Consider the following 27470-nt stretch of genomic DNA (forward strand, 5'->3'; position numbering starts at 1 on the left):
ACATTGGTATAGGTTTTGAGGATTTTACAGTTGGAGCTGTTTTTCCTACTTCTTGGGTAGCTTGGATGAGTTGGGTAGTTTGGGATTCTCCATCTGAAGTTGGCCTTATCCTTACTAGTAATGCTTCCAAAGCACGGAAGTTATTTTTGGCCCGAGATTCCAGGCCACTTATTTTCCCTTCAATCCTACTCAATCTCAGTGTTATTGGATTTAGCATGGTGGAGACTAAAGTTTCCAATCTCTGCCACATTGCCTCCTTAGATGCCAGGCATGAGGCGGGGGACATCATTGTTTCCAGGTTGCTTAGATCTCCATGGTCTATGTCTAATGTACCACCCCCGTCTTTTTTGTTTAGCCTTGATGTCTTAACTAGTTTCGGTTACTGCGGACCCCCCCTCTCTTTCTCTTTACTGCAGGGTCGGGTGTGGACCCCATAAGTTTTGACAGGACTGCTGCCCTGGTGGCTCTTTGGGTGTTCTGGATTGGTTCAGGGACAGGAACAGGAGGAACAGGAGATATCGGGCCCATGGATATCTCTAGGTCTGGATCTGATTCTATTTCAATATCTCTGTTTAGGCTCAGAGATTTGCCGGGAGTAGTACGGGATGCCAAGCCCCCCAGAGATGATCTTTTATAAGCGAAAGGCTCCAAAGATAGGCGTTGCTCCGTTATCTCAATCTCATGTGTGAGTACAGAGTACGCCTTAGTTAAAAAATTATCGAGTGTCCCCACGATGCTTCCTCCTCCTTGCGCACCATTTCCCTTTCCATCTCGCTTACTCATCTTGCCCAATTTACTCGCAGCTGCCTATCGTCGTAGCAGGAGTGTGAGCGGACAATGACAATGCGAGTGCCGAAGCCCTCTGTATTAAGAGTCAATGAGACGGTACCTTTTGGAAACGCAGATCTTCGGAGGGGGGGCCCAGCCCCGTCTCCTCCTGGCTCCGACGGGCGTGGACGGGCCCGCCCTTAGCCCGGGCATTGCCCGGGCGCGGCCTGGGCGCATCCCTGCGCGCGGCCCGCACCGCGGGCCGGTGTGCAGATTAAATAGCACGACCACGCGCTAATGATCCTGGAACTTGTGGTCCTTCTAGGGGGAGACAGCAGCAGGGTTCCAAACAGAAAAGTCCCGAAAAGTGCTACACCGCGCCGCCGTGCAGATTAAATAGCGCGACCGCGCGCTAATGATCCTGGAACTTGTAGTCCTTCTAGGGGGAGACAGCAGCAGGGTTGCAAGCAGCAAAGTCCCGAAACGCACTACACTTTGCCGCGGGCCGGCATGCAGATTAAATAGTGCGACCGCACGCTAATGATCCTGGAACTTGTGGTCCTCCTAGGGGGAGACAGCAGCAGGGTTCCAACCAGCAAAGTCCCGAAAAGCGCTACACCGCGCCGTGGGCCAGCGTGCAGATTAAATAGCGCAACTGCGCGCTAATGATCCTGGAACTTGTAGTCCTTCTAGGGGGAGACAGCAGCAGGGTTCCAATCAGCAAAGTCCCGAAAAGCGCTACACCACGCCGCAGGCTGGCGTGCAGATTAAATAGCGCGACCGAGCGCTAATGATCCTGGAACTTGTAGTCCTTCTAGGGGGAGACAGCAGCAGGGTTCCAAACAGCAAAGTCCCGAAAAGCGCTACACCGCGCCGCAGGCCGGCGTGCAGATTAAATAGCGCGACCGAGCGCTAATGATCCTGGAACTTGTGGTCCTTCTAGGGGGAGACAGCAGAAGGGTTCCAAACAGCAAAGTCCCGAAAAGCGCTACACCAAGCCGCGGGCTGGCGTGCAGATTAAATAGCACGACCGCACGCTAATGATCCTGGAACTTGTGGTCCTTCTAGGGGGAGACAGCAGCAGGGTTCCAAACAGCAAAGTCCCGAAAAGCTCTACACCGCTCTGCGGGCCGGCGTGCAGATTAAATAGTGCGACCGCGCTCTAATGATCCTGGGACTTGTGGTTCTTGTAGGGGGAGACAGCAGCAGGGTTCCAAACAGCAAAGTCCCGAAAAGCACTACACCACGCCGCGGGCCGGCATGCAGATTAAATAGCGCGCTAATAATCCTGGAAATTGTGGTCCTTCTAAGGGAAGACAGCAGCAGGGTTCCAAACAGCAAAGTCCCGAAAAGCGCTACACCTTTTAGTTAATGAAAACCATAAAAGGGGTGAATTCCCCCAACACATAACAGGAAAAACTTCCTAAAATTCATATTGTAATTTGTACATTCTTGAGGGCTAATGTCGTCCACCCAAAGGTTGTAGCAGAACATTCTAAAACAATAAATAACTATACAAGTATGTTAAAATCTCACAATACATTACAATTCCACAGGTCAGTACACCTTAAAATAACTGTGTGGGACCCTTGCATAAAATAATTTGGACTCTGTGACATTCTCTAAATCGATTAAAGTTAGTTTAAACCATTTGCAGTTTGAGTTCTCTGCTGAATAATAATAGTCTGATTTAGATAAAAATTAATGATGATGGATTTCAGTCCTTCTTTGCAGTTACCAATTTGATTGCGTATTGCATAAATTTGACATGGGAACATGACATTTGCAGTTATCCCCATTTAGGGCATACCGTAGAGCCTCGCTGGCCATACTGCAACCGCCTTTTAAAAAGCTTGGTCTTAGCCATTGAATTATTTCAGGTAAAATGTAAGGACATATGCATACAATTTGCGTCAGAGACATTCTTGTAGCCACATAAGCAGGAACTAGTATTTAACTGACTATACATAGTCCACGCTTGCCGGAATTCCAGAACTGGAACCAGCAAAAGCCGCAAACGTAAAAAAGAGTGTCTGACCTTTTTAGACATACTGGATACCAAATATGCCTGGGTGGCATTATCTTTGTAGGAGTCGACCGTGTATGCGAATCTTCTTGCCTCTAAAGGTGGTCAAATCAGCTGCATGTGAAATTTTTTTCACTTGTTTTTAGAGAACAATTTTGAACTGTACCTCAGATGTTGGGCGGACCTAAAGGTTATCAGTCTGTATAGTATGCAGTGCAAGTTTAAAATAATTTCTCCAGTTGGCATGGCTGGCCCAAGTTGGTCTTCAACGGAGGAGCACTGGGTGATCTCAAGTGGTGGCAAGTAACAAGAAACTGTACCATAAATAGCAGTGATGGCTCAGTCTGGTTGAATTCAAGTCTTATGCGGCAATGGCTTTTACAGCTGGGAAGATGGAAGATATGTCAAAATGTGCTTTTCAATTAGCACACCGGTGTAGGGGTCACCCTTCTCTGTCCATGGGTCCTTAGACCAACAAAATAGAGATTGGCACTGAAGCTGGAATTCAAATAACAAGTTTAATAATCACTCATGAGTGGGACTACGTCCACACAGCACTCTCAAGTGCTGCCTGTGGTAGTACATTGAAGTTACAGAACACAGACCTTGTATACAGAGTTTGTTGCAGAGTAAGCATGTAGTTACAAATAGAAGGTACAAGCATACACAGGAATAACTACCGACAAACATGGGCAGATGGGAGATCACTTAGTCAGCAAAGTGGGAGGGGGAGCAGGAGTGCTTATGGCAGCAATAAGAGATTTACAGTTGAGTCTGAGACCAGGTGTTCTGGCAGCTGCAAACTCTTTAGTAAGCATATTGCTTTTAGCTGAGTCAGGAAGTCGACTAAAATAGACAGCACGGGCAGGGAAAAAGATGAGCATCAGGGATGGGAGAATTACAAAGCCAACAAAATAGATGCCATAACCAAGATGGCTTCAGCTCATGGTAACAGAAATTATTTCAGATTTCCACATATATACTTTAAAAGCTTTGAAAGTAGCTTCTAAAGCCATGTACTGGCCATTCATGGAAAAGCCGGGAGTCCATATACCAAAGACTGCAAGCACTATGCACGTATACCCGTAAGTAAAGGTTTTACAGAAGGGGTTTCACTGGAGTTATAAAGCCGTTTAATGGCGAACCTAACCGAGGCTGCTTTGGAGTTTAAGTGGTCAAAATGCTGTCTAGGTGAGCCTTTGTCATCGAACCAAACTCCTAAATAATGGTACTTTCTTTGCCTTGCTGCAAACTGATCCCCGATAGCATACAGGGTTAACCTGCAATGCCTGTTGCTGAAGACTAGTACAGCACACTTACTGGAGTTCAGGCTTAGATCGCAGGACATATTGTAGGAGTTTGGTGCATTGAGGGCTTTTTGAAGCCCAGTTACTGTATGATTGAAGATCACGGTATCATCTGCATACCCTAGAGACTGCAGTGATTCTAATTTACCTTGTACCTTGATGGCGACTGGTTGATCTGTTATATAAAGATTAAAAAGCATTGGGGCCAGCACACCCCTGTTTAAGCCCTCTGTTGGTTTTGGTCTTTTTCGCGATATGCCTGTTATCGGTCAATTTCATTTGCCCCAAAAATATTCTAGTATAGTGACTGTACGGCTCTGAAAGGCGGTGGCGGGATCTCCCATTTATATAATTTAGACCAGAGGATCGAGCGATTTACTTCATCGAAAGTCATACGATATTCCATAAAACAGGCAAACAAGCTTGTTCGATTTACCTCCTGAATAACCAGTGAGAGACAGACACTGTTATATAAAGTGCTGCTGGCTCCACAAAAACCCCTCTGTGGGTGAGATATTAAGTTTATAAATTTGGCCAAGAATTCTAATTCTTTTAAAAGTATTTTAGTGTATAATGTAGTCTTTACATCAAGCAGGGCGATCAACCTGTAAATTCTGGCGAAGTTGGCATCACCTTTCTTATGGATCAGGTGTAGGATGGATTCAACCCACATCTAATAGTGACTAGGGGTGAGTGTCTGAAAATTTTCAGTGCTCCGTCCATCATCTCCTTGTGTTTGCTTTGTTTGCCCTAAGTTGGCATGGTATGCCCAGACGTGGGTCCCTTGCTCACTTTGCCACTAGATTCAAGCAAGCCTGGCTGATGAAAGGTGTTAACCAGAAATCGGTCCAAGGATGCTTGTTCCCGGTCCAGGGAAGACCTGGCTTGGCAGTTCGGGCACGACTGTTTCCATGAGGCACAAGGTCAAGACTGAGCTGGAGCCTGGGGTGGCGAAGTGAGCGAAAGAATGATGATGGCTCAACCCAGATCAAGTACTGACTGGGAGTGAGTGTCTGAAAAGTTTTAGCGCTCAGTACATCATCTCTTTGTGTTTGCTGCGCAGGATGGATCTCTGCCATGAGGTAGGAATACACTGGGTTTCAAAAGCATAAGCATCTTCTGGATATCCCATCAAGGGAGTTACTCCCACCTTTATTTTGGATTGGTGTCCACTCCAGGAGGAGCCTTTTCAATACAGGCATACATCCTTTCGGTATATCTATAGGTGTTACCTCACATTCATGTTGAAATTATTGCCTTGGGTTACAATCTGTGACAGGCTCGTATTGGGAGAGCAATACTGTACAAAAGCTGACAAAAGTAGCTCCGTTTCAAAATGTAACACAACAATTCACGCATCAGTGGAAGAAAGAGTAACAAGACTTTGTTCTGTATGTGATATCCAGTACACCATGTAAAGCTGTGCCAAAGCTGCATCAAGTGGAATTAGCTACCTCTTAAATGATGAATATGCTTCTCTGGGTTACAAGTTATAATACAGCATACAGGAATACAAAAATATCATCTCATTGGGTGTAGATTTTCTATTATAAATTCCATTGGAGAGATATTTAGGACACAATATTTACATCAGACGATAACCGCAATGATATTCTTTTAACTCACCAAAAAAGACTATATACAGATAATATTATTCTTTTACCACACCCAAAAGGAACTAAGCTATTTCTTGTCACTACATGAATTATAGACCTCCCAAATGGAGGTAAGAATTTTCAATTGTAGATGTGCTTCATAGCAATTGCCAGTCCATAATGAGTCTTTAAGTGGCATTAGCAGAGCTGGCTTAAGGGCAGTGCGACCGGTGCGGCAGCACTGGTCGCTGACCTGGAAGGGCACTGACCTCAGGTGGGGGTGCCTTGTTTAGCAATAACTTCTGATTTAAAAGCAGCTGATGCAGAGTTCCTTGTGCATCTAGATTTCAGGAAGCAATAAAAATGTGAATATAACTCTTGTGATTAGTGTTCCTGCTAGAGAGAGAAATCTGAGTTTTGTCTAGGTGCAGTTTTGACTGCCATGAAGTAGCGCAGAGGGTTGATGCAAAGAAAAGATCTCTATTTAAAGTGGATAGCTGAGTGGATTAGTAAAGCCAGTATTTACCAGCGCTTTAAACAAATGAAATGTATGTGAGAGAGGGGCTATGGGTAGATGAGGGGGACTTTTGCTGGGTAGTAGTGAGGGAATCTGAGGAGGAGGTCGGGTGCGCTAAAAAAGATTGTCGCACCAGGCACCACCAGCGCTAAAGCCGGCACCTGGGCATTAACTATAAATTGCCACACCTTTGTGACTCATGTGTAATAACTGATTTGGCAGCCAATCTGTGTTCATTTAATTCTGTGCCAGTTGGAGAACAGGCGTCCCAGCTCTATGAACCGGATACCAGTCCTGCGTGGCATGCAGTAGGCGACTGAGAGCCATACTTTAAATACAAAGATGACTTTCACTGTTTACCTCCAATCCCTGAAACTCGCTGTGCACCAGTGCCACTGGGATCGGCTCACCTGAGGGGCAGTGGAGACTGGCCAAGCAGCAAACAGTACCCTCTGCGACATGATAAAAGGGCCAAAATGTTTAGCAGGCACACAACGCATCGCTCACTGTGCACTCACATGGGCACTCCTGCCACCGACAGAGCGCAGAGGGTTAATGTGCCTGCTACAAAGAACGTATACCATGCAGATCACAGAACTGAGTGCGAGTAATCTAGGAGTAGCGCAATAAAAAAATGAAATGTTTGTCAGAAAGGCGGTAGAGATGAGGTGCATTGTTGCTGAGTGGTAGTGAGGGAATTCATGGAGAAGGAGCAAATGGAGGAAGGGCGCCGAAAAACACTGTTGCACCGTGTTTGACCGCTGCTAGGGCCAGTCCTGGCTCGGAATTTTAGTCCCCCCTGAAGTTCGGGTCTAGTTGCGCCCCTGATGTTTAGAAAATGGATGCGCTATTCACGTTTCTACCACTCTAACTGAAGGCAGCATGTACCAGCCCCTTGCACACTCATGCACGTTCAGTTTCAATCAGAAAATCAAACTATTGCTGCTTTCCCTGTTAAAACAATACAAAAATAATGGTCGGAAATGCACTTCTTAGGAGAGCGGTGGGAGACCTCTGCTCCGTTCGCAGGCTCCGCGCTCTCTGCCGCATCCAAGATGGCCGCCGTGCTCTACGTCATCACGTTGGGACGTGAAGACTAGAGCGCAACGCTACATATCTCCCTTCTTTATGGATATACATTTCACAAATTTGATAAAGTCTAACAGTCTACCTGCTGGTGGGCTCATTCCCGTCTCCCATCTCAAAGTCTCTGTACTTCAACGGTCTTACCACAGCTCTTCCGGTGCGGGTGCGTCTCACCGGGGTACTGGAAGTGTATACGGCAACTTCTTGGGAATTTCTCGCTCCACTACGTTCTGTATTCAGGGGAACTCCTCTACGAGGTGATCCACTGTGGTTTTCCGAGAGTTCCAAGGCACCTGGATCACTCCCCATCTGTACTTCTTCCCCTCTCTCTCTTTCTCTAGTGTTTCCTGTGCCTTCTCCCACCGGATTGGCTTCTGTATCTTGAGTCAGGGGAGTCACTGTCTGTCTTCTTTCTCTTTCATTCCATCGCAGAATCTTGTTGCATTTAGACATCCTGTCCTGAGACCAAACTTTCCCATCGCTCAGTAGGGCTGCTCGGTTGTAAACCTCTTCCACTTGCATGGGTGCGCTGAACTTGCTGTCAACTTTCCTTCTTAACTGGGCTAGTTTGACTCAAACCCACTCTCCTCTCTCTAACTCCATCTCCTTGACATTTTGTCTTCTGTTGAAGTGTTCCGTATATATTCTTTGCGCTTTTTCTAGATTGTGGTGCACTACTGCTGGAAACCACTTGCTCGTGATAGTGCAGTCCTTCCAAGCCACATTGTCTTTCGTGAATGGGTCTCGACCTCTTAGGATCTGGAAAGGGCTGTATCCTGTGCTGGTCGGGGTAATCCTATATGCCCATAACATGCTCTTTATTTCCATTTCCCAGTCCTTCCCGGCTCCAATCACCGACTGTACCGAACCCATTATGACTCTATTGAACCTCTCGGCTAGGCCGTTCCCTGCCGGATGGTATATGGATGTGTGTTTGACCTTTATACCATTCCTTCCCATGTTCACATTCCACTTGTCCGACATGAACTGAGGCCCATTGTCACTTAGGAGGGAGCGTGGAATACCTTCTCTAAGGAAAACGGCAGTTAGAAACTTTAATATTTTGTCCGTGTCCATGTCTTCCTGAATGTCCACCTCTGGCCACTTGGAGTACCGGTCTACGAGTACTACCACATATTTCTGGATTCCCTGACCGTCCAATATCGGACCCAATATGTCTATCAACAGATCCTCCCATGGGTTATCAGGGTTGTCAAATTTTCCTAATTTTCCTAAGGGCGGTCGCATCAGGCTTTGGGACTTGTCCGCTCTTTGGCATTGTTCGCATTCCCGCACATGCCTTTCTATCTGGCTATCCATCGCCGGCCACCAGTACATCTTTTTCGCCCTGAGTTTTGTCTTCACAATGCCCAGGTGACCTTCGTGAATGAGAACAAGTAAATGTGGAACTAACTTGTTGGGAGGAACTACCTTTTCTCCTCTCCGCAGGAAGATCCCTCGGTCACAAACTGATAATTCCTCTCTTACTTTGAAGAATTTCCTGAGCGCTGCCTCTACGTGCCTCTTCTCTGGCCATCCTCTTAGTATGAATTGCTTGACCGCTCCTATGTCTGAGTCAGTCTCATACGCTTCCTTCCACTCCTGTTCGCTTATCACTCATTCGTGATCTTCCATGAATGCCACCTTGGGATCCTCATCCTCAGAACTGCGCGGAGCTTCCTCCATGGCTGATGCTCGACTGAGATAATCAGCTACTTTATTCTTTTGTCCCGGGAGGTGTTCCACATCATACCTATAGTCTAATAATTTCAATGTCATCTTCGCGATGCAGGGGGTCGCATTTGCATGTCCCGATGACGTGAGGACTTTGACCAGAGGCTTATGGTCTGTTCTTAGCCTGAATCTCATGCCCCATAGGAAATGGCTGAACTTTTCCATTGCCAAGACTACCGCCAACATCTCCTTTTCTATTACACTGTACATCTGTTCCGTGGGCGACAACGATCTGGATGCAAAGCTGAGGGTGGCCAGTTCTTCTCCCATTTTCTCCTGAATTAGGACCGCTCCTAGGCCCCTTTCCCTCGCATGTTGCTGATCATTCCCACACAGGAGTAAACCTGTGCTGATGTCCGCTTTAATTCTTTGGAATTCTTCTTGTGTTTCCTCCGTCCACTCGAAGTTTGTCTTGTCCCGTAGGAGTTGTCGCAAGTTGTGTGTTTTGGTGGCGAAGTACCGTACGAATTTGCTGTAAAACTCGGCCATGCCAAGGAATGACCTGATTTCTTCCTTGGTCCTTGGGGGTGGTGCTTCACATATCGCTTTGACGTTGGACCGTTTCGGTGTGATGCCTTGGTCGCTGATCTCATGACCCAAGTATGTGACCGATGTCATTCCAAACCGGCAATTGTCCCATTCTGCCATGAGTCCATTGCGTTCCAAGACTTGTAGGACTTTGGACAACTTGGTATCATGATCTGCTTTGTTCATGCCCATACCCAGGATGTCGTCTTGGAAGTACTGCACTCCTTCTACTTCTTTGAACAACTTGTGCATAAGTTTCTGAAATACGGCTGCTGCCGAGGCCAGTCCAAATGGCATCCTGCGAAACTGATAGCACCCGAAGGGGGTTATGAATGATGTCAATTTCCGGCATGTATGGTGTAGGGCTATCTGATGATAGGCCGAGGTGACCTCGATGGTCGAGAACCATTTCACACCCTTGGTCTTTGCCAGCATCTTGTCTATCCTTGGTAGTGGGAATGTTTCTACTATTATGTTTTTGTTCAACTCCCTCAGGTCCACACACAGGCGTACTTTGCCGTTTGGCTTCATTGCTACCACCAACTGTGCCAACCACTCAGCACTTGTTATCAGTTCTATGATGCCGTTTTCTTCTAGTCTGCGTAATTCCTGTTGTACCTTTTCTCTGATCGCCAGTGGGATATTTCTCACTTTGTGGCACACCGGCTTCGCATCTGCCTTGAGATCAATCTTGTGCGTGAATTTTGTCAATTTGCCAACCTTGCCTCCGAACACGGTGGGGAATTCTTCCTTCAGTTTTCCGACGTCCGGTCGTTGGTCGTCGCTGGTCATCAGGACTTGTGTGGTGCCACCGGGGTTCAACTGTATTCCTAGGTCTCCTTGGTCGATCCACCCTAGGACCGAGGGACCTTTGTCTGCCACGCATAGTTTGCACTTTACACTCCGTTCCTTGAATTCGAATTTCAGACTGCGGTATCCTACCATGGGAATGGGGTCTCCTGTGAATGTGACTGGACGAATGTCCGAGGGTTTCAGGGGGTGTGCCAGGTGGTCTTTGAAGTGTTCGTCCCACACCGTTCGTTGTATGATGGTGTAGGAGGATCCGGAATCTGCTACCATCTGTATTGGTATTCCTTCTATCACTAGGTCGAATTGGGGTTTCTTGGAGCGGTTGCAGTTGATGAAATGAATGAAATGAAATGAAAACAGATTTCTAAAGCGCATGGCTGCCCTTGAGCGTCCCAGCGCTGAGTAATACACTGAGCCACTATCCCAGAACATCAGAAGGAACCTACAGAGGGAAAAGAAGGGTCTTCAGTGTTTTACGGAATTTTATCAGGTTGGGTTCGTTACGCAGAGCCGTTGGTAAGGTATTCCAAAGTAGACCCGCATTAATGGAAAAACGACGTCCACCCGTTTTCACCTTTTTTGCTCTGGGTATCACTACAAGGTTCCCAGCTTCAGAGCGAAGGGCACGAGAGGGTTTATAGGGGCGGATCAAATCTCTAAGAATGGGGGGGCCGGATCCTTGTAAAGCCTTAAACACCATGCAGAGGGATTTGAATTTGATGTGTGCTCTAATTGGTAGCCAGTGCAAGACCTCCAAGGCAGGCCGAGCTGAAGAGCATTTGGCTGTACCAGTGAGCATCCGCGCAGCTGCATTCTGTACTCTTTGAAGAACATTCAAAGTAGATTCAGGTGCCGCCAGGAAGAGGGCGTTGCTATAATCCAGCCTCGAGAGCACCAATCCCTGGATCAGAAGTCTCCTAGAATTATCAGGAAGGAGCGGCAGGATTTTTCGGACTGACCGGAGCAGCCCGTAGCACATCCCTGCCACTCGCTTGGCTTGAGTGATCAAAGACAACTCAGGTTCCAGCCATACCCCAAGACTTTTTATAGCGCCCTTGGGGCCGGAAGGGCTCCCATACTGGCCGGCCACATACATTTGGGCAGTGACGAGCACAGATTGCCAAGAAGCATTAGCTCCGTTTTCGACCCATTAAGTTTTAGCCGGGAGTCCGCTATCCATGCCACGATGTTAGTGAGGCAAGCAGCGAACTTCACCCCCTGACTTTCCGATAGAGACAGGGAAACAATCAATTGAGTGTCGTCTGCATAGGTTGCCATTGTCACTCCAAAGGGTGCCACCACCTCCTCCAGCGGGGCCATATAGACGTTAAAAAGCGTAGGGCTCAACGAAGAGCCCTGCGGGACTCCACACTGGAGGGGAATAGGCGAGGATCTAAAATCGCCGTCGCAAACCTGATAAGAGCGACCACTCAGATATGACTGAAGCCACTGGAGGGCCCGGCCTCCTACTCCAATCTTTCCCAAACGGTGGATCAGAATATTATAGTCCACCGTATCGAAAGCTGCGCTTATATCCAGGAGTACCATCGCGGCAGAACCTCCCGAATCTAAGATGCATCTGCCTTCTTCCACCATCGCTAGCAAGGCTGCGTCAGTTCCCTGGCCTGGGCGAAAGCCAGTCTGCGTCCGGCCTAGTAGATTGTTGGCTTCCAGGAAGCCGGAGAGCTGGCGATTAACAAACTTCTCCGCAATCTTATTCAGGCCCGGCAGGAGTGAGATGGGGCGGTAATTTGCCAGATCAGTGGGGTCGAGGCCAGGCTTTTTCAAAAGGGCCTTGACAATGGCCTGCTTCCAGCTTGGTGGAACAATGCCATGGGTGAAGAAGGCATTCAGAAGATCAATTGCAGGACCAACAATCGGATCCACACATTGTTTGAGGATCCGGATAGGCATAGGAGCCAGCGGGGTGCCACTCTTCAGAGCCGAAAGCTCCTCACAGAAGGCATCCCTTGAAATGGGGGAGATTGTATCAAATCCCTTCACGCCTAAAACTCCCTTGGGGGCTGCTGTGCTCATATTACCTAAACTAGGGGGAAGGCTAGCTAGGATATTTCGTATTTTGGTGTCAAAAAACTGAGCCAGCTCATTGCATCTATTGGGATTCTCCACCTGAGAGGGTGGGGAGATGGGAACCGTAATAAGCTCTTTGAAAATCTTATAGGCTTCCCTTGAAGAATTGCCTGCCTTATTTATTCGCTCCTCAAAGTGGGCGTCCTTAGTGGAAATCCGTGCGGCTTTATATGATCTCATGGCTACTCGATAATTGTATTTACTATTGGCAGCCCAGTCCTTCCGCCATTCCCGTTCAAGCCTTTTGCAGTTCTTTCTCATCATCCCCAGCTCCGGGGTGTACCAAGATGACTTGTGGCTGTTAATTTTATTTGTACACTTTTTGACGGGCAGAACCGCATCTAACGCGTGGCATAGCCAATCATGGAGAGCAATATCGGCCTCCAAAGGCCCATGACCAGGGGGGGGAGTGGACTCGGCGAGGGTACGTAAGAGGCTGTCAGTAGGAAGTTGGGACCAAATTCTCTTATAGATAGGGGGGGTCTTCTGAGGCCGGGAACAAAAAGAGTCCAAGCTGACATTGAGCTCCCCTACCACCAGAAAATGGTCCGACCAGGGCAAGGGAAGAGGAGGACCTATTTGAAAGTGCGCAATATTTGAAAACACACAATCCAACAGGTGGCCCTTCACGTGCGTAGGTTCCAAATTGTGTAAATTCATATTGGCTGTTCTGAGTTCCGATCTAAGGTCATTTACACTCTTATCTTCCTGTAGGTCGAAATGGAGATTAAGGTCCCCCAGAAGCATGAAGTAGGGAGAGGATGCCGCTAGGACAGGGACATAATCCAAAATGGAGCTGGCAAATTTTTTAATCGTCCCAGGGGGGCGATAGACCAACAATCCAGCTAAGGAATAATTAGGAGAAAGCTGTATGTGAAAGTGACCGCTTTCCGCGTCCAAAATAGGACCTCTGACTACTCTGCATGAAAACTTGTCCCTATAGATAATGGCTAGACCACCTCCTTTTCCTTGCGGTCTATGGAGGCAGTGAATCAAGTAGCCGGGAGGAAGAGAGTTGACTAAGTCAAAGTTTGAAAAGTCTGACGTCCAAGTTTCGGTGAGATATAAAATATCTAATCTTGTGTCTTGAATTAACTCAGAGATTTGAGTAGAATGCTTTGGTAGAGATCTACAGTTAAGTAGTCCTAATTTAAAAGGGTCCTTCACAAAGATTTTGTTACCACACTCCTGGTTTCTACGGGGGGGACAGTACTCACAGGGTATGGAAAGAACATCAAGTCTAAATCCGTGTGAGCAATAGCGTGAGTCGGTCGGCTTTAGCATGAGTAAATCTGCTTTGGAGTATTTAATAAAGTTACCTGTAGAGACCGGCAAGGTCCCTGGCCCTGGGTCCGTTCTGGCCCGGACGGGCCCAGACGGGCTTGCCTCTGGCGCGCCTCCGGCGCGCCCGCCCGCTGCGCGGACGGGGATTCGTCGCCATTTATGAAGCGCGAGGGGCAAGAAACGCCCTCGCACTAGACCGCCAACCGAGCAACCGCCTCACCAAAGATGGCGGATGCGTCCGGTCGCGCTAGTTGGCAGTCGAACAAAAGCCCCAGAGCCCTCAAAGCGGCTCAAAGATGCCCCTTCGTCCCTCCAAACGTAAGTAACAGCAACACAGTGAAAAAATGCAGTTTTTAAAAACAACCATCAAGTAATTAAAAACGATCCCAATAATTTTTAAAAAGTAATTTTCAGCTTTCTAAGGTGTTAACAATTCAGGCAAGACTCCCAGTGAGTGCAGGGGAGCAGCCAGTGTATAGGACGAGGTCGAAAAATAGTGACCAATTTATAGCGCGAGGGGCAGGAAACGCCCTCGCACTAGACCGCCAACCGAGCAACCGCCTCACCAAAGATGGCGGATGCGTCCGGTCGCGCTGGTTGGCAGTCGAACAAAAGCCCCAGAGCCCTCAAAGCGGCTCAAAGATGCCCCTTCGTCCCTCCAAACGTAAGTAACAGCAACAAAGTGAAAAAATGCAGTTTTTAAAAACAACCATCAAGTAATTAAAAACGATCCCAATAATTTTTAAAAAGTAATTTTCAGCTTTCTAAGGTGTTAACAATTCAGGCAAGACTCCCAGTGAGTGCAAGGGAGCAGCCAGTGTATAGGACGAGGTCGAAAAATAGTGACCAATTTATAGCGCGAGGGGCAGGAAACACCCTCACACTAGACCGCCAACCGAGCAACCGCCTCACCAAAGATGGCGGATGCGTCCTGTCGCGGTAGTTGGCAGTCGAACAAAAGCCCCAGAGCCCTCAAAGCGGCTCAAAGATGCCCTTCGTCCCTCCAAACGTAAGTAACAGCAACACAGTGAAAAAATGCAGTTTTTAAAAACAACCATCAAGTAATTAAAAACGATCCCAATAATTTTTAAAAAGTAATTTTCAGCTTTCTAAGGTGTTAACAATTCAGGCAAGACTCCCAGTGAGTGCAGGGGAGCAGCCAGTGTATAGCTGGTATGTGTTCGTCTATGCACAACACGCTGTCTTCATCTTCTTCACTTCCTCCTTCCTCTTCTGCCTCTTGTGCAACATACTTGACTGCCGTCCTTTTTTGCTTGCGGCGACACACTTTTTCGTAATGCCCTATCCCACAAAACATGCATTTGGCCTTGAAGGCTGGACACCGCTTATCATACGCTGGGTGAGACAGACTGCCACACCTGTAGCACGTGTTCTTGCCTTCGTTGCTAGGTTTCTTCGCCGGTGCTGGTCAGGACGACCATTTGGTCTCTGTCCTCGTGTCCCCTGTTGCTCCCTTGCCTCTTTCTGGTGGTTCTGCTTCCGTGACTTTGTTCACCATGGGCCTGGGGGCCGTCTCTTTTTTCGCTGCTTCCGTACATTTTTTTGATAGCTCCGCTTTCTTAACCATGGCTATAACTTCCTTCAGGGTCGCTTTTCCATTGACCCACAGCTTGTCCTGGATCGTCAAGTTAGTGGTGTGCATGACTATTTGATGTTTGATGAATTTGTGTAATGTCCCGAACTTACACGTGACTGCCAATTTCTTCAACGCTGTTACGTATTCATCTATGGACTCTCCCACTGCTTGTTTCCGTTGTTGTAAGTTGTATCTGTCTATAGACGTGCACATCGCTGGCCTGTAGTGTTTATTCAAATCATCTATCGCGTGCTGGAACACGTCGTCATCCGCTGCCTGCCTTGGAGTAGGAACTATATTCTGGAATACTCTGATGCCTTCCGGACCTAGGTTATGAAGCAATAGCCTCTTCCTTCTTTTTCTGGGAAATGCTTCACCATTCTCGTCCTTTAGGGCTTCTAGATAGTTCATAAAATATTCCCTCCAGTCTTCCCACTTCATCGAGGGATCCCCCGGTTTGGGTAAGAAGGAAATCGGTGTTGTGAGCGAGGACGTTTGGGTGCACATTTCTGCTCTTCTCCCTGGTGACTCTTCTTCTCCCCTCAGACTGCCTGGCGCGCTTTGTCTGTGCCGGCGTGGGGGGCTCTGCTGCAACGCCGATCCACCCCCTTTGCTGTGCTCTGCTTGCTCCGCCAGGGTCCCTCGCGTTTCTTCTCTCTTCTTTGAATTGGGGAGCCTTGCCTCTGCGCTTTGGTGCTCTTTTTCTACTCTCCTCCTCAGTGTGCAGTATGGTACCTGCTGTGCCTACTCCTTTCTACGTCTTAGCATACTTCTGGGGTTGGTTTGTGGTCTATTTTGCTCTCCCTCCATGCCACGTGGGCAGACCCCTCTGCTATAGTGAGCTTGGACGCAGCTGCCGAGTACGGTGCGTGTCTTTGCGTGGTTGGCTGCTTCTGATGCTTGGCGTTCCCTCTGCCGCATTCTCCCTTAGTGCGTACCTGTTATTGGTCGGTAGCTGCTCTCCAGGTGCACGTGGCCACGTGTTGCCCCTGGTTATTTTCCTCTCAGTTCTTCTTCGTGTTGAGTCCAGACCCTCGTCGCCATTTGTAGAGTGTGGGTTGCATAGAGGAAGAACAGCTTATACCCAGGATTGTTGCAGGTAAGTATTGGTTTATTTATACTTTTACAATGCACTTCTTAGGAGAGCGCCGGGAGACCTCTGCTCCGCTCGCGGGCTCCGCGCTCTCTGCCGCATCCAAGATAGCCGCCGCGCTCTACGTCATCACGTTGGGATGTGAAGACTAGAGCGTGACGCTACAGGTGCTCTAAAAAAGGTAGTGCCACTCCGCATATTTGAGGGAATCATGTCACAGCGCACCTTTTGAATATTCAACTGAGAAGAGCAGCTCACAACGAAGTGGAAACAGTGCTTTCTCAGCCAAAAGTCTAATCACAACAGCAGACATGCAGTTATATGTATTGTAGACTTCTTCCCCAAACTGATACCAAAGTACTGAAATCAAAGTTGTGTACCAATGGTGCGAAGATGGACAAGCGTGTGGTCACTCCCCCTCCTGCGAACCTTGGCCGTTCCATCGTGAAAGAGGAGTGTGGCAAAGAGACACCACGTGGAGTCAATCAGTGTGATAGTTATGATGGGGGCAGAGAAGATTTGGAATTGGGGAGAGTGGGAGACCATATACAGAATAAATAATGGAGTCATCCTCACCTTGACTTCTCCCAACTTTCAAGTAGCTTTCATAATGAGAAACGTGATTTTTTCCGAGAAAGAACTGAGGAGCAGATTTACAAGCCCCTTGCGCCACTTTTGCGTCACTTTTCCCATGTTAAAAGTGACACAAAAGTGGCGCAAGGGGCTTGCAAATCTGCCCCTGAGTTTGCTAACCAGCCTCACGGTAAACGTGCTCGCCTGCTCTGCAACCAATCATTTCGCGTGGTGCGATGCCAAAAATACACAGGAAACAACAAGAGCTCAGCAGCGCGAGATTGTATCATCAAGGTGAATGCGGCCACCCACCCTCAGGATCGTCGTGGGCCTTCGCTAACAAGGCTCTGCCGAGCCGCCGTGCCCGGCCCGGCTTGAATGAGCGGCCTGTCTGGCCGCCCGGGTCAGGATTTGTAAAGGAGGCCGTAGCAGCAGGAAATAGAATCGGAAACCCCGGCCCACCTACCGTGCGCTGTTTCTCTATGACTCGTTTATTCGACGGCGCTCGAGTGTAAATAAACTTGTTTACCGCCATCCTTCCCAATGTCCGGATTAATGAAGCCTTGTTTGTTTTACCACAATACCCGAGTGCGGAGGGGTGCAGAGGGGAACGGGCCGGAGGGCGGGGGAATGTGCGATGGTTTCCCGGCACCGCTGTTTCAGTTTCGCCCCACAAGAGCAGAACTGTTGCTCTGTAAAAAATCACGATTTTGTTCTCTACTGTCCAGTTTTATGGACAATGGGTTTCCCGTAAAGGGTGACCGTTGGCAGGCCCCTGCGCGCGCAGGGGTAGATGGTGAGGCCCAGGCTCTAAGCCCCTCCTGTTTGTTGTCTGCCTTTCCCTCATCTCTCTTACTTTGAAGCAGTAGGTATGTTATGGCCAGACTTTTAGTTGGGGCTCGTAAGTACTTGCCTAAAGGAGCCAACACACCAGCAGGTGCCAGTCATTAACAAACATTGGCAAACCCACTAGGTCTTTCCTATGCCAGAGCTGTTGCCATTGCCAAAGTGTTTTAGTCATGTTATACACCAGCGTGGCTGCTGTTCAGCATGGCTAAAGATTACTGGAGTAAAGGAGAGTGGCGTGGAGTTGCATAGAGAGGTGTAGACTGCTGTAGAGTGGAGTGACATCGAGAATAGTGGTGTGACATAGAGTGGAGTAGAGGGTTGTGGAGTGACAAGTGGAATGCCATGGATTGTCATAGAGTTGAGTGTCATAGAGTGTCCTGGAGTAGAGTGGAGTGTTGTGGCGTACAATGGAGTAAAGTGTTGTGGAGTAGGGTGGAGTTGAGTGTCGTGGATTTGAGTGGAGTGGAGTGTTGTGGAGTACAGTGGGGTGTTGTGGAGTAGAGTGGTGTATAATGGAGCAGTGTGTTGTAGAGTGGAGCGGGGTGGCGTTAAGTGGTGTAGAGTGGAGTGGCAGTCGGTATTGCTGAGTGTCGTTGAGTGGAGTGGCATAGAAGGGAGTAGAGTGTTGTAGAGTGGAGTAGACTGGCATAGAGTCGGGTTGCGTAGAATGGAGCGGAGTAGCGTAGAGTGGAGCGCCATGGAGTAGAGTGGAGTGAAATGGCGTACTGTAGAGTGGAGTAAAGTGTCGTACATGGCAGTGTCATAGAGTGGAGTAAAGTGGCATGAAGTGTAGTAGAGTGGAGTGGTGTAGGGTAGCATAGAGTGTCATAGATTAGCGTGTTCGTAGAGTGGCATAGTCGAGTGATGTAGAGTGGCATGGAGGGTTATAGAGTGCAGTGGTGTCGGGAGGAGCAGAGGGGTCTAGAATTAGCTTTGATTCGCACAGTGTAGAGTGGTGTAGAGTGTCATAGAGTGTAGTGGAGTGGGACAAAGTGAAGTGTCGTAGAGTGAAGTACAGTGGCTTAGACTGGAGTGGCATATAGTGGAGATAGTGTCGTAGAATGAAGTGTGTTAGAGTGTCCTAGAGGGGAGTGTCGTAGAATGAAGTGGTGTAGAGTGATGTGCCTTAGAGTGGTGTAGAGTGGGGTAAAGCAGTGTAGAGTGGAGTAGGGTAGAGTGGTGTAGATTGGAATAGAGTGAGGTAGAGTGGAGTAGAGTGGCACAGTGTAAATTAGAGTGGAATGGGGTAGAGTGGCTTAGACTGGAGTGACATAGAGTGGTAAAGATTGGAGTAGAGTGGCACAGAGTGGAGTATGCATGGTGTGGTAGTGCAGTGCCAGTACAGTCAAGACATTTTCAATTGAAATAATCATTACATTTGAACAGACATACAGTTTTACTAATAAAACAATACCATGCACAAATAATAATGTGTGGAAATGGCATCATCTAGTGTATTGGCTTGTTTTTAATTAAAATATTTGTTTTCACCTCACAGAATTACAAAAAGTGTGCTTTATTTGTGCTTTCCTAATTCTGATATCTTCTGAAATATTTGCACTGCTCATTTACAGACATTTAAATTATGTTGTGTGCTAGAAAAAAGCATTTCCTTTCACACCCCCAGATTGTCAGCTATATCCTTTCACTTTGAAGTCAAAGAAAGAAAAGTAAACACCAAGCTCTCTCAGAAGACAGAGCTTGACATTTGACCTCTGTCTTTGAATGCACATCTAAAGACCTATTAACTGAAAGCGAGCACTCATAGAAGAAAACACTAAACAGGGTATGTTCAACAAGAGGGATAAAAACATGCTGGACAGCATAAACAAATAAAGCCAGCAAATAGAAAGCAAGCAACTGTGAGTTACAAACAGGGCCATTGTAATTATGCAATTGTGCAGCAATTTTTGCATAATTATAGATTAGCCAAACTTCCCATGCAATCGATCATCAGCTGCAAATTCTGCAGAATTTAACAATGAACATTTTTGTTTCTAGCTCAAACTGTTGAAAAATGACTACAAATGCAGCAACAGCTGGCCATTTGAAGTGTTCTGGTTGCTTATTGCTATAAGTGTGTTTCAAAATGAAGTGCAACCCATCCCAAGACAGGTTTAAGAAGTGTAAAAACAATTGCCTTTACCTCTTGCTGAAAAATGTACTCAACCCTGCCTCATAATTTGGCCATTCCCTGGTGTATAATTCCAGTGGCCCTGGTTACAAACCACTAAGCCAATGGTAAGCAATGGGCAGGATGCATTCCCAGGGAAGCTTTCAGAATGTCCCCGAGGAGTCTTTGTAAACCGCTATGCTGTCTGGTAGACTTCGACCTAAAAAACACTACGCCAGCTCAGTGTCACCTCTACTTGACGCAATTGTGTCTTTGTTTCTATTTTAGTTGCATGTGAAAACATATATATATATATATATATATATATATATATATATATATATATATATATATATATATATATATATATATATATATATATATATATATATATATATATATATATATATATATATATATATATATTCAAAGCTCCAAGGTGCCCGCTGGCAGGCTCGCACTCAAACAGTGGTATCATTTTAGCGGGTAGAGGACCCCTGTGCGCGCCGGCAACTGCAGCTCCCCTGTCATGGATGGATGCCTGACGCGTTTCTGAGCCGTGTCGCTCGTCTTCAGAGGCTCGACATCGGAAAGCATTTTTAAGACACTCCCTTTAATTTATAATTAACAGCCCTCAGATGGGCGACTCGAATGAGCTTCACCCGATGGATTCTGGGTAATGTAGTTTGTGTCAATGTCCCTTTTGGGTGCAGTTCATTTTTAAAGCCCTCAGATGGGCTCCGGCGAGCAAAAGGTCCATTAATCCCTTGCCTCTGTTTCATAAGTGGACTCTGTGTTTGCAGAGCCCGTGACCCCCTCCTTCGGGGTGGTGCAAGCCTCGCGGCCGGACTTGCCGCGTTAATATTCAAAGCTCCAAGGTGCCCGCTGGCAGGCTCGCACTCAAACAGTGGTATCATTTTAGCGGGTAGAGGACCCCTGTGCGCGCCGGCAACTGCAGCTCCCCTGTCATGGATGGATGCCTGACGCGTTTCTGAGCCGTGTGGCTCGTCTTCAGAGGCTCAACATCGGAAAGCATTTTTAAGACACTCCCTTTAATTTATAATTAACAGCCCTCAGATGGGCGACTCGAATGAGCTTCACCCGATGGATTATGGGTAATGTAGTTTGTGTCAATGTCCCTTTTGGGTGCAGTTCATTTTTAAAGCCCTCAGATGGGCTCCGGCGAGCAAAAGGTCCATTAATCCCTTGCCTCTGTTTCACAAGTGGACTCTGTGTTTGCAGAGCCCGTGACCCCCTCCTTCGGGGTGGTGCAAGCCTCGCGGCCGGACTTGCCGCGTTAATATTCAAAGCTCCAAGGTGCCCGCTGGCAGGCTCGCACTCAAACAGTGGTATCATTTTAGCGGGTAGAGGACCCCTGTGCGCGCTGGCAACTGCAGCTCCCCTGTCATGGATGGATGCCTGACGCATTTCTGAGCCGTGTCGCTCGTCTTCAGAGGCTCGACATCGGAAAGCATTTTTAAGACACTCCCTTTAATTTATAATTAACAGCCCTCAGATGGGCGACTCGAATGAGCTTCACCCGATGGATTCTGGGTAATGTAGTTTGTGTCAATGTCCCTTTTGGGTGCAGTTCATTTTTAAAGCCCTCAGATGGGCTCCGGCGAGCAAAAGGTCCATTAATCCCTTGCCTCTGTTTCACAAGTGGACTCTGTGTTTGCAGAGCCCGTGACCCCCTCCTTCGGGGTGGTGCAAGCCTCGCGGCCGGACTTGCCGCGTTAATATTCAAAGCTCCAAGGTGCCCGCTGGCAGGCTCGCACTCAAACAGTGGTATCATTTTAGCGGGTAGAGGACCCCTGTGCGCGCCGGCAACTGCAGCTCCCCTGTCATGGATGGATGCCTGACGCGTTTCTGAGCCGTGTCGCTCGTCTTCAGAGGCTCGACATCGGAAAGCATTTTTAAGACACTCCCTTTAATTTATAATTAACAGCCCTCAGATGGGCGACTCGAATGAGCTTCACCCGATGGATTCTGGGTAATGTAGTTTGTGTCAATGTCTCTTTTGGGTGCAGTTCATTTTTAAAGCCCTCAGATGGGCTCCGGCGAGCAAAAGGTCCATTAATCCCTTGCCTCTGTTTCACAAGTGGACTCTGTGTTTGCAGAGCCCGTGACCCCCTCCTTCGGGTGGTGCAAGCCTCGCGGCCGGACTTGCCGCGTTAATATTCAAAGCTCCAAGGTGCCCGCTGGCAGGCTCGCACTCAAACAGTGGTATCATTTTAGCGGGTAGAGGACCCCTGTGCGCGCCGGCAACTGCAGCTCCCCTGTCATGGATGGATGCCTGACGCGTTTCTGAGCCGTGTCGGTCGTCTTCAGAGGCTCGACATCGGAAAGCATTTTTAAGACACTCCCTTTAATTTATAATTAACAGCCCTCAGATGGGCGACTCGAATGAGCTTCACCCGATGGATTCTGGGTAATGTAGTTTGTGTCAATGTCCCTTTTGGGTGCAGTTCATTTTTAAAGCCCTCAGATGGGCTCCGGCGAGCAAAAGGTCCATTAATCCCTTGCCTCTGTTTCACAAGTGGACTCTGTGTTTGCAGAGCCCGTGACCCCCTCCTTCGGGGTGGTGCAAGCCTCGCGGCCGGACTTGCCGCGTTAATATTCAAAGCTCCAAGGTGCCCGCTGGCAGGCTCGCACTCAAACAGTGGTATCATTTTAGCGGGTAGAGGACCCCTGTGCGCGCCGGCAACTGCAGCTCCCCTGTCATGGATGGATGCCTGACGCGTTTCTGAGCCGTGTCGCTCGTCTTCAGAGGCTCGACATCGGAAAGCATTTTTAAGACACTCCCTTTAATTTATAATTAACAGCCCTCAGATGGGCGACTCGAATGAGCTTCACCCGATGGATTCTGGGTAATGTAGTTTGTGTCAATGTCCCTTTTGGGTGCAGTTCATTTTTAAAGCCCTCAGATGGGCTCCGGCGAGCAAAAGGTCCATTAATCCCTTGCCTCTGTTTCATAAGTGGACTCTGTGTTTGCAGAGCCCGTGACCCCCTCCTTCGGGGTGGTGCAAGCCTCGCGGCCGGACTTGCCGCGTTAATATTCAAAGCTCCAAGGTGCCCGCTGGCAGGCTCGCACTCAAACAGTGGTATCATTTTAGCGGGTAGAGGACCCCTGTGCGCGCCGGCAACTGCAGCTCCCCTGTCATGGATGGATGCCTGACGCGTTTCTGAGCCGTGTGGCTCGTCTTCAGAGGCTCAACATCGGAAAGCATTTTTAAGACACTCCCTTTAATTTATAATTAACAGCCCTCAGATGGGCGACTCGAATGAGCTTCACCCGATGGATTATGGGTAATGTAGTTTGTGTCAATGTCCCTTTTGGGTGCAGTTCATTTTTAAAGCCCTCAGATGGGCTCCGGCGAGCAAAAGGTCCATTAATCCCTTGCCTCTGTTTCACAAGTGGACTCTGTGTTTGCAGAGCCCGTGACCCCCTCCTTCGGGGTGGTGCAAGCCTCGCGGCCGGACTTGCCGCGTTAATATTCAAAGCTCCAAGGTGCCCGCTGGCAGGCTCGCACTCAAACAGTGGTATCATTTTAGCGGGTAGAGGACCCCTGTGCGCGCCGGCAACTGCAGCTCCCCTGTCATGGATGGATGCCTGACGCGTTTCTGAGCCGTGTCGCTCGTCTTCAGAGGCTCGACATCGGAAAGCATTTTTAAGACACTCCCTTTAATTTATAATTAACAGCCCTCAGATGGGCGACTCGAATGAGCTTCACCCGATGGATTCTGGGTAATGTAGTTTGTGTCAATGTCTCTTTTGGGTGCAGTTCATTTTTAAAGCCCTCAGATGGGCTCCGGCGAGCAAAAGGTCCATTAATCCCTTGCCTCTGTTTCACAAGTGGACTCTGTGTTTGCAGAGCCCGTGACCCCCTCCTTCGGGTGGTGCAAGCCTCGCGGCCGGACTTGCCGCGTTAATATTCAAAGCTCCAAGGTGCCCGCTGGCAGGCTCGCACTCAAACAGTGGTATCATTTTAGCGGGTAGAGGACCCCTGTGCGCGCCGGCAACTGCAGCTCCCCTGTCATGGATGGATGCCTGACGCGTTTCTGAGCCGTGTCGGTCGTCTTCAGAGGCTCGACATCGGAAAGCATTTTTAAGACACTCCCTTTAATTTATAATTAACAGCCCTCAGATGGGCGACTCGAATGAGCTTCACCCGATGGATTCTGGGTAATGTAGTTTGTGTCAATGTCCCTTTTGGGTGCAGTTCATTTTTAAAGCCCTCAGATGGGCTCCGGCGAGCAAAAGGTCCATTAATCCCTTGCCTCTGTTTCACAAGTGGACTCTGTGTTTGCAGAGCCCGTGACCCCCTCCTTCGGGGTGGTGCAAGCCTCGCGGCCGGACTTGCCGCGTTAATATTCAAAGCTCCAAGGTGCCCGCTGGCAGGCTCGCACTCAAACAGTGGTATCATTTTAGCGGGTAGAGGACCCCTGTGCGCGCCGGCAACTGCAGCTCCCCTGTCATGGATGGATGCCTGACGCGTTTCTGAGCCGTGTCGCTCGTCTTCAGAGGCTCGACATCGGAAAGCATTTTTAAGACACTCCCTTTAATTTATAATTAACAGCTCTCAGATGGGCGACTCGAATGAGCTTCACCCGATGGATTCTGGGTAATGTAGTTTGTGTCAATGTCCCTTTTGGGTGCAGTTCATTTTTAAAGCCCTCAGATGGGCTCCGGCGAGCAAAAGGTCCATTAATCCCTTGCCTCTGTTTCACAAGTGGACTCTGTGTTTGCAGAGCCCGTGACCCCCTCCTTCGGGGTGGTGCAAGCCTCGCGGCCGGACTTGCCGCGTTAATATTCAAAGCTCCAAGGTGCCCGCTGGCAGGCTCGCACTCAAACAGTGGTATCATTTTAGCGGGTAGAGGACCCCTGTGCGCGCCGGCAACTGCAGCTCCCCCGTCATGGATGGATGCCTGACGCGTTTCTGAGCCGTGTCGCTCGTCTTCAGAGGCTCGACATCGGAAAGCATTTTTAAGACACTCCCTTTAATTTATAATTAACAGCCCTCAGATGGGCGACTCAAATGAGCTTCACCCGATGGATTCTGGGTAATGTAGTTTGTGTCAATGTCCCTTTTGGGTGCAGTTCATTTTTAAAGCCCTCAGATGGGCTCCGGCGAGCAAAAGGTCCATTAATCCCTTGCCTCTGTTTCACAAGTGGACTCTGTGTTTGCAGAGCCCGTGACCCCCTCCTTCGGGGTGGTGCAAGCCTCGCGGCCGGACTTGCCGCGTTAATATTCAAAGCTCCAAGGTGCCCGCTGGCAGGCTCGCACTCAAACAGTGGTATCATTTTAGCGGGTAGAGGACCCCTGTGCGCGCCGGCAACTGCAGCTCCCCTGTCATGGATGGATGCCTGACGCGTTTCTGAGCCGTGTCGCTCGTCTTCAGAGGCTCGACATCGGAAAGCATTTTTAAGACACTCCCTTTAATTTATAATTAACAGCCCTCAGATGGGCGGCTCAAATGAGCTTCACCCGATGGATTCTGGGTAATGTAGTTTGTGTCAATGTCCCTTTTGGGTGCAGTTCATTTTTAAAGCCCTCAGATGGGCTCGGCGGAGCCCATCTGAGGCAAAGTTCAAATGTCGGGCAATAATCATACAATATGTGACTAGACTAGGTAGTGCAGTCTCTCATAACCAGGCTGCTTTTCCATTTTTTAAATTCATTGTAAGGGTTGACTTCACACCTGGCGCACACCCACACAAGCACACACAATGAGCTTTAATGACTACAGAGAGGAACTAGCGAAGGATTTTTTCAAACCTAATAACGAGATTAAACAAGTAGTGTCTAATGTAGGCAACAGGAATGAAGGGCTAAAACTAAAATTCCAGAAACTAGAAAGCCTCAAGAAAAATGAGTTATCCAAATGGTGGGACGGAGTCACACTCAAAAGTGACCTAGAAAATAAAAAAGTACCCAGAGGTCTGAGGATCCTTACTTTCCCCGACTTCAATGATCTTGACCCGGATCTACTCTCGGAATGGGAGGATAACTTACACAACTCCTCCTTCAATATGATGAGGATACTCATTGCACATGCGGAGAGAAAATGCACGATGCTCCAGATAGAAAATAAAGCCCTAGACGAGGAAATCAAGCAATTAAATCTGGTTGAAGCGACCACTAAAACCTAAGCCATCCTGAAGGAACAGATATCTGCACACCAGGCAGTAGTTAAGAGCAGGAAACTGCACAAGATCATGAGAGATGATCGGGACTCCGACAATGGGCATATATTCACTTTCGCAAAATGTTGTGACAACATACAGGTGCCTAAAAGTAACACACTGGCTACACCCAGCACTGGAAGCATATCTAGCATCAGTTCAAGCTCAGATGCCTGCTCGATAGACGAACCCAATAGGTAAGGAGACGCAGACGGAGGGGCACAGGGGGCATGCACCTCTACTTTTTTAGAGGAGGTACTCCACTACAGAATCGGAAACAAGAAACAAAGAGAAAAACCAGGGGAGAGGGGAGGAGGCAAAATCGTAGAAAAGGACAGGGTGCCAACAAGGTACCATAAAAGTCAGATGAACAAACGCTAATGTCTAATATGAATATGAGTCATATGCTTGGGAATACAAATGTTGATAATCTTGCTGTGAACCTATCTGATTACCCAGTAATCACACATGAAATAAATGTTCTGAATAACGGACTTGGCTACTGTCCTGTATCCTGGGGTGTGTTTTCTGAACTACACATTGATCTGTACAAATTGATAGAACAGCTAAACTCAAATGTAACTTTGCTATTAACAGTTTTGAACGCATTGCCACTGAGGTTACTGCACCCCAAACTGATGTCACAGTGTCACACGTTAGAGATGTTTCCATACTCTTGTTGTTGGATGACGACAATGAGTCCTCGCTAGAATATGCACTTAATAGCATGAACATCATACAAGATTACACCCATGAGAGTGCTCTGCACACTCGTAGTAAATTTACACCTCAAGGCACACACCTCAATAGTATTGAAATATTCCACAACCTATTGACTAAAGATTTACACCGACTAGAAGACAGATATTTTAAACAAACCAAGAGATACACAAAGGACAATCTTACTACCGAAGAGAGGAAAGCAATCCAAAGCTTACGCATGAATAGTTCAATAGTGATCAGGGAAGCAGACAAGGGGGGTAATGTGGTGGTGATGAACAGGGATGACTATGAGGTACAAGTACTCAGACAGCTTAGCAACCCAACAACTATGCGAGACTCACCAATAACCCCTGCACCTTAGCCACTACAAAGATCAACACCCAACTCTCACACTGGAAAGAAGTGGGTCTCTTGTAGGGGTGGGCGGACAACTCCGTTCCGCCCACAGAATGTGAGGAGATTTGCCCCTTATGCCTTCCACGATGTAGGCAGAGAAACAGGCAAATCTACGTCCACTTGGGCGGAACGGAGTTGGCCTCCCGCCCGCCTCCTGCCCGCAGTATTAAAACTTTTCAAAACATTATAATAA

Source organism: Triturus cristatus, chromosome 3_1 (genome assembly GCF_964204655.1).
Source record: "Triturus cristatus chromosome 3_1, aTriCri1.1, whole genome shotgun sequence".
NCBI lineage: Eukaryota > Metazoa > Chordata > Amphibia > Caudata > Salamandridae > Triturus > Triturus cristatus.